The sequence below is a fragment of the Microtus oregoni genome, unplaced genomic scaffold, assembly GCF_018167655.1.
Source record: "Microtus oregoni isolate MIOR12 unplaced genomic scaffold, Mior012 000010F_ref0000083, whole genome shotgun sequence".
Lineage (NCBI taxonomy): Eukaryota > Metazoa > Chordata > Mammalia > Rodentia > Cricetidae > Microtus > Microtus oregoni.
The window spans coordinates 31,287,859-31,296,682 of record NW_024543069.1 but is presented as its reverse complement, the minus strand read 5'-3'; positions in this window follow the sequence as shown (position 1 = coordinate 31,296,682).

Sequence of the window (8,824 nt, the reverse complement as noted above, 5' to 3'; positions counted from 1 at the left end):
GGTGACCTGAGGGGAGGAGGGGATATAATTTCTGTTGTTTATAACAGAGTCTAGCGCAATACAGCAAAATTGAAAATCTGATCAAGCAGATCTGGGAATGCTGACCTCTCCACCTACCACACCCACTCATTCCAGGGAAGAGAATTGAAAATATAAGAAGTAATACAACTACGAAAAGCAATTTAAGATATCACTTTCCAGCTTCCACCTCATAATTGAGAAGTTTGGGCTCATAGAAGTTTCCCCTCAATATACATGTACTGGTTTTAACTTCAGGCTCAAGTATTTGCAGACATCACAAAACTAATAGGAAGCAAGTCTAATGCAATTGAATATGATAGGTTCTAAAAATGCCACACAATATGCAAGCCACATACAAAGAGTCTTTCTCACAACCATCAGTAATTTATTTTATATAAACGTATGCATCTTTGAGGCAGAATTTTAAGTGACAAGAACTTCCTACTGCAACCTGTTTCTTTTAATTATTGATTGAAATTTGTTGAAAGAGTCCATTTTTTCTTCCCACATTCAAAACTTTCTCTAGCTATCCATTGTCTTTTCCAGTTGTTCAATTTTCTCATCAATGTACTGCAGGTCATAGTTCTGCACAAGAAATAACTAAGCTGGAATAGAGAGTAGACTTTCAGATGAAACATCTTTAAGGAACTTATCTCCTGATATGTAGCAATGCTGCCACACGATCATAAAAGAATAATAAGTAATATTAGTTATAGTTACTGGGTAATAGCAAGGTAGAGAACATTTTCTATATGTGGTTTGTACCAGGCCTTTTCCTTTGGGCCACTAAACAGTTTCCAAATCATAGCACAGAGACTTATTTGTTTGAAGCCTTGGCTTCAGCTTAGCTCTTCTTTTCATCAGTTCTCTTCATTTACATTTTGCCTTGGGGCTTTCTACCTTTATTTCTGTATATCTTAGTTTCCTTCTGTCTCCATGTCTGGCTGGTGGCTGTCTGACTTCTGCCCCAGATATGATCCTCTCCTTCTTCCTTGTTCTCTGCTCACTTCTTTCATTCTCATTATATTCGAGCCCAGATTTCTTCTCCTATTCTCTCTTCCTGCTAGCCCCACTTATCCCTCTCCTGCCTAGTTATTGGCTATTCAGCTTTTTATTAGACCAATCAGGTACCCTTGACAAGCAAGGTGAAATAAGTACAGATCTTTTCATAATTAAACAAATGCAGCATATCTCACATCATTTAACAAATGAAGAAGCAAATGTAACAGACTTTTATACAGTAAAGGCAATATTTTGCAGCATAAGCAAATGTAACACAAGTTTGTAGTTAAATAGTCCACCACAGAGGCTGAGACTTATAGTCCTTACTTAGAGCATATGTTTCTCAAAGGTGTGAACCCCCAGTTAAATTTTCCAATGCTTACTCAAGGAGTCTTCAATTAGTCCTTTTTCTGATGATGATAATGATGGTGGTGGTGGTGGTGATGATGATGTTGATCATAGAGATTTCAGACAGTAGATTGATATTTAACAATATTGAATAAAATCATGGTTCAAATTGTTTAAAGAGAGAAGTTGACATAAAGACAAAACACATGAATTTTGTTAGGAGAAGCCTAAGTTTTCCATCTTCAGATATGTTAGATTGCAACTTTACTTTTTTATAAACTAGAAGATTCCCATGTGGCATCGTTTGACACTTTTTACATTCCTGTGTCACTCTTATCACACATGGGGTAAATTTCTAATTTATGTTCAGATAAATGACTAATTAATAGATCACTACAGATATGGAATGCTTTAATTACATCTCTAACACTCCACCAGCTTGAAAAATGAGCCCCTCTCTCTGTTTAGTTTATAGAATGCCAAGAATCACATTTATAGTTTTATTGATTGTCTGACTTATCTAGTCATCTTCTCCGTGCAGAAATGGAGATCATCTAGAAATTCTTATATGAATACAATTAAACACCAAAATGAAAGGAACCTTAGAAGAGAGCTTCAATGCAAAAGAATTGTTTCCTCAGGTCAGGACTCTGGCTGTCCATGATGTGCTATGTAGAATAACTTGTCTTTTTGTCTTTGTGGCTATAATTTGATTTTTAGTAAACAAATAAGAAAATACTTGTTATTACTATACTAGTTAACTATAAGTATTACTATTGCTTTAGTAATAAAACCAACAGACTTTTTTATCAGCACATTAGTGGTTTATTTTTCAATAGAAAGATATGGAATAGCAAAAAATCAGATAAAAGGAAAAATATAAAATGTAATTCATGGTTGCTTATGTAAATTTTGTTTTTCCTTTTTATCAATTCTATCAAATGTTAAGTCATACATCACATGTCTGTAGGGTACCCTAGTCTGTGTGGAAACTGAGAAAAGTGCTCCCTATTATGAGGGATCACTGCTCAGAATAAGGTAAAGCATTTTGTGCAATGCTTCAGCTGTGGGCATCTCCTGTGTGTTAGCCTTATACAAACACAAAGGAGCTAAAAGTATACAATTGAAGAAAGAAAGCATCTTCAACAAATGGTGCTGGCACACATATTTTTTTAGTGAATATATTGCATCTGTGTTCAAAGCATGTAAAGGATGCAATAAGAAATTATGAGGACCATTCCTGGACACATGCAAACTATTATAAAGTGTCATTTCAACAAAAGTATCCTCAAAATGTTTAGACATTTAGTCCTGGTTTTTAAAATGTTTCCTTCTTTGTGGCGTCTTTATCAGAAAAACCTTCTTATTTCTATGCAGATTATTGGATCATTTATACAAATTATATTATTTCTTAGCTAACTAAATATTAAGATCCTTATTTCTAAGATTATAATTCTGTAGCCATGAAATCAGTGCTAAAGTGCATACTTCCCTGGTGAATTTCAAAGTACATTCAGAAAGGTTGTCTTTCTGATTCTTAAATATAACCTATTAAATTAAATCCTTTCTGACTTTTATGTACTCTTACGTTTAATGATAATTAACTAAAATTATTGGGAATTTGTTTGAAGATTTATATGGGTGAACCACCAATCTTTTGTGTGGGTGATTTTTGTTACTTTATTAAAATGTACTTGAAATGTTTAAAAAAATGAAACATTAAGTTCACCTTGGGAATTACATTATCCAATAGATGGCACTGTGCACTGTGAAAAACACCATCAATATGAATGAGCCAATTTTATGAGAAAATCTTTTGGAGTTTCCCTCTCAAATGACAGATAAAAACATAATCATTGTTAGTCTTTCCAAACCAAACTGTTGTATTAGGAGAATATAAATAATCAGTTTTTAAATGTCCTTGGTATGTTTTTTACCATAGGTAATAAAAGATAGAATATATGTAATTTGAGTAATCATCACTGCTTATATTTATTATACTGTTGAATTTCAATATGTGTTCTTTTCAAAAATACGGAGAGTAACAGACAGGACACCATAAAGGTTAGTTTCTTATTCATTAACATGTGAAACATTAGTTAAATGAAAATACTATTAATATATCAAATTGTGAGAATATATAACACCTAACAACACAATGGTTCTTATAGTTTAGCTATGTAGGTGTGTGTAAGTGTGTGTGTTGGGGAATGAATTTGTGTAGATCAGAGATCAAGTACAGATGTCATTCTTCAGGAGCCGTCCACAATTTTTATAGAAGTGGACAACAGTCTCTCCAGACTCCCTGGGTAGCCCGTGGAGGAAAATGGTGAAAATAAATCCTCTCAGAGACAGAATTCCAGACTACCTTGGTTGTTCATATTTCTTGCAAAGATAATTGGTTTGATTTCTTTTATATGCTTACTGACTAAGCCAGTCACTTTTCTGGATGATCAGACTCAGATTTTCAAAAGGAGTATCACATGAAACCATGGTGATAGTGATAAATAAACATTTGGGGAACAATGTGAATAAATCTCTTTGGACAGGCAAAATATGGGAAGATAGTATGTGTCCCATGAAAATGCTCACCTGAGGTATCTGTCACTGAAGAATGTTCTCATTTGAATGAATAGAATGGCCCATTCTGTGGCTAACAAGCCATCCTTCCCTAGTTACATCAAATACCCATAAAGACAGTGACTGGATGCCCCAGAGTAAGGTTGATAATTGATTTGGTAATACATATATCCCTACTCACCAAGGATAGGTTGTTATATGTGTTGTCCACCTATAGATGTGTACTCTTAACAAAACAGAGATTGACAATGTACATTCAATATGGCACTGCTACGATGGATGATCTGAGAATTTCTTGGTGACAGTTTGTGTGCATTGGGGACTAGTTCCTTCAGGGAAAATGCAGAACTTTGTCCCTAGAAAAGATGTATGAGGCGTGAACTGGCCTTTTCTGCATATAATCTTCTATCAAAATTACCATCAATGGACTTAAAATATGTCTGATCTACCATTTGATGTCCTACAAAGGCTTTAATTTAAACGAGAATATCACTTTCCAGTAAAAGAAGTTATTCAAAGGACTCCATTCCTTTATTTGAATTCCACAGAGACTGATCAAATTCATTCATCTTGAAACATTTTTCAATGTCCCAAAGCAGCTGGCTTGATAGAAAAGTGAAATAGCATCTTAAAATCTCAGCTGCAGTGTGATGAACATGAAAATATTTTCAGAGCTATGAAAATCTTCCTTGAAGGCATACCCAGTGTTCAATGCAGCCTTTGTGACAGGCAGGGTGGGCACAGGACCCACAGTATGAACTAGAGAAGGCCACCATTCACTGATACTCAGCAAACCATTTCTAAAACTTTTGATTATTTTTGCTGGGATTTTAAAACTCACAGATCTGGGGTTATTAATTTCAGAGAAATATACCACTTCAACAGGAAACACTGTGATTTCATTAAACATGAAGTTAAGAATGACAACTGCTCACCTTGACATCCACAGGTGTGGGATACCGAAGATAAAATTATGGTGTTAACTGTGGTGTCTAGTGCTGGGCGGCTCATGAGAGTAAGTTTAGGGCTTTGTTTAAATGAGGGGACATGGTATGTTAGGTATGCACAAAGCCCGTATTTTAGGGTTGCGTACCTGTGACTTAAGCCAATGGAAATACTATAAGAACAGAATCAGGGCAAGAAAAGTAAAAGGGCAACGAGTTTTAAAACTGAGAGTTTTACCCACCTAAACAGTTGCCCAAAAACTAAGAAACTTAGAAGGTGTGGGTATCAATTAAGTCATGTGACTACTTGTAAAGTGAGAGTCATGCTTATTTTTTCATAGTTTTACCATAAATTCTTGTGAGTAAAAATAGATATATTTATATAAATATAAACACAATCTTGAGACAAGCAAATCAACTATTGGTAAGTGACAAATACGGTGTAAAGAAATTAATTATGTGACAGAAATAGAGTCTTCCATTTTATACTAGATTTTATTCACTTTCATTAGAAAGTTGTCCATTATGTTTATTCAAATAAATAAACTCTGAATTTCCATCCGTCATTGTAAACATTTTCCTTTATTGGTGAGACTGTATGATCACATTATATTAGTGCAACTATAGTTTTACTATATTAAGATTCTTATAAGCTTTTCATGCAATAGGTGTTCAGCAGTGTGTAAAGAAATTATGGGACTTAGTAAATGATTAATGATGTTATTTGTCTTGGTTACTTATCTGTTGTTGCAAAGAGGAACCATGACTAAGGCAATGAATAAAAGAAGAAAGTTTATTGGAGAATTATGGTTTCACTGTACGAGTCTGTGACCGTCATGGTGGGAGGCATTGCAACAAGCTGACAGGTTTGGTCTGAAGCAGTAGCTTACACTGGATACATAAGCTTGCTGCACAGAAACAGAGTCTGTGCCTGTCTCCAGTGACACACTTCCTTTGAACAAAGTCATGTCTTCTAATCCTTCATAAACAGTTCTACCAACTGGGGACCACATATTCATGTAAAAGAGCCTATTAGGTCCATTGCCATTCAAACAACCACATTATTAAAGTGTAGTTTTAGAAACAATTCTTTAGTGCAGAAATAAAATCTAAGATATAATACAAAAGAAAATGGGTGACTTTGTCTTATAAAGCAAAGTTCAATATTTTTTAAAATTTATTTATTTTCTTTTTATATTTAATTGATTCTCTTCTCATCTCACACACATTTTCCTCTTCCCAGTCTCACCCATACCCCACCCCACCCATCCCTCCTTCATTTTCCTTCAAAAAGGGACAGGGTTTCCAAGGATTTCAACCAAACATGGATAAAAAGCTGCAATAACAGTAAGCACTTCCCCTCATATTAAGGCTAAATAAAGAAACCCAGAAAGAGGGAAAAGGTTCCAAATCAGGTTAAAGAGTCAGAGACTGGGGGTGGTAGAGGGAAGAAATCAGGTTGGGGCAGGTGGAGGGAGAGAGTTTGGAATCTGGGTTAGGGAGGCATCTGGGGGATGAGCTAGAAACCTAGTGCAATGGAAATTCCCGGAATCTTTCATGATGACCCTAGCTAAGACTCTTAGTAATGAGAGATACAGAGCTTGAACTGGTCATCTCCTGCAACCAGATAGGACTTCCTTTTTATTTCTTTTGTTAACAGACTGGTTATTGTATAAGTCCAAGCACATGACTGAGTTCTATATAATGTGTGTACATCATACACACTATATTTATAATATATTTTTCATATATTTTCTATATGCATACTTAACATCTATTTATATAAATTAAATGTAATCCATATATTTCTTATCATTTCTAGTGCTATAATTAGGCATATAGATATTTTACAGACAAGTGATGTTGTAATTAAATAATCACCTATAAATATTTTGATTATGCTGACCATATTTATTTAAAAAAGATAGAACATGTCTCTGAGAAGTAAGTTTCAGTTTATTTATAGTTTCAATTTTAACAGGCAATTTCACATTGCCTTATGTGTAGAGTATAGCAATTATAATAATTCACATTTTTTTCATGAGAAGCACTAACTTCATCCCAAAGAGATAGTTTGTTGCTGCTCATTTTAGAGCTCTCGCTCTGATTTCCAGGATGTGGCTCTGGTTTATAATGTTGCTTTACCAACAGGGAATGATAAATAAAAGTGAAGGCCATGTTTTTTCAGAAATACTTTGCTATAAAATTTTTCAAATGAATTTTGAGAATATATCTAACTCATTGTATTAAAATTCAAAAGATCAAAATGCATGTTTCTGTATGTGGAATATAGAATTTTAAACAAAATAACATAGATAGCATAGTTAAAATGTGACAGTCATTAAATTAAGAGATGAAGATAAATTGAAAAATAAATGGCTCAAAGAAAGATAGATGATAGTTAGAAGATGATATGTATATACAGATAAATACATAAATGGGTACATGTATATGTATAAATCTATCTATGTACACACATATGCATATATATTTATTCAATTAGATATCTATATAGACTGATACATACATCCATAAATACATAGGTAGATAGATAACATATCAATAATTACATGGAATTGTTGGACATAATTAGTTGAATAATGAGCCATAATCACTGAAAATAATGGTGTTTAAAATGGTGAATTTGTGCTAAGCAGCAGAATATCACGTGCCCAGACATGGAAAATAGGGAATTGTTTTAGAGCAAGTCAAAACAAGGGAATCACAAATACATATATTATAAAGTTATAAATATAGCTGGACATTTATTTTAATATGTATTAATGCCTTACAAATAACTGAGAGGTAGGTAGATACAAGGATATATAGGTAGGTAGATAGAAAGATAGAATTTCCATTAATATACTTAAAATCCAGTATTTTTCTGTCACATATTCATCCTGAATTCATATTTGGATGATTAAATATCTCTTTTAGAAAATATATTTGGAAAAATATTACTGCAAATTACGGTTATTGAACATCTGTGAGGTCCAAGTTGTAATTCTTAATTGCATAAGTGTTCATGTATAATAATAATTAAGACTGAACAAAAGAATAATTTAAACTATTTCACTCACAAAATTTTCATATATGATTTTTGATCAATGAAGTAAATATCCTATTTTAAAGCATCAATGTGTTTAAAAAACACTATTTTTTACTTAAATATTTTATTTAAAATCTTAGTAATTAAATAGAGGTGTCTTTGGAATTTCTTTATCTTATTTGTGATAAAAATTACATAGGCTTCTGTATAAAAAGCTAAAAAACTATCCAACTAGGCTAAAAAATAGAATATTAGCCAGAAGCCAAGGAAGGGAGATGAGAGACCATGTATCAAGAGAGAAATTAACAATGCGTTTACAATTTTTTGTTGTTGTTTTTTCTAGACAGGGTTTCTCTGTGTAAGAGTCCTAGCTGTGCTGGAACTATCTCTTGTAGACCAGAATGGCCTTGAACTCACGAGATCTGCCTACCTCTGCCTACTGAGTGCTATGATTAAAGGCATGTACCACCACCACCTTGTTAGTGATTACAATTTTTTATATACTGTATAATCCCACAATAATAGAGATAAGATATTTCTTATATTAATGCTACCAATATGCAATAGTTGGTGTCAGGGGCTTTATGAATCACAAAAGTATATATATTTGTAGAAGTGTGAGTCCAACTGAGTGGGCTTGGAGTAGTCCTCAAGCCGTACAATCACAATTAGACAATGGCTTAGCATCCATGCTGTTTAAGTTGTAGCTTGAGGCCATATTAAGGTGATGCATCTCCAATTTCAGATCATGAAGAAAAGACACTTCTTTTGGATTATGGTCCTTATCAATAAAATAAGATAAATATGCTATTTTCTTTACCTCTTCCAGATGTTCTTGATGAAGAATTTTGCCTATGTGCATGGCAAAGTGAAAAGATAT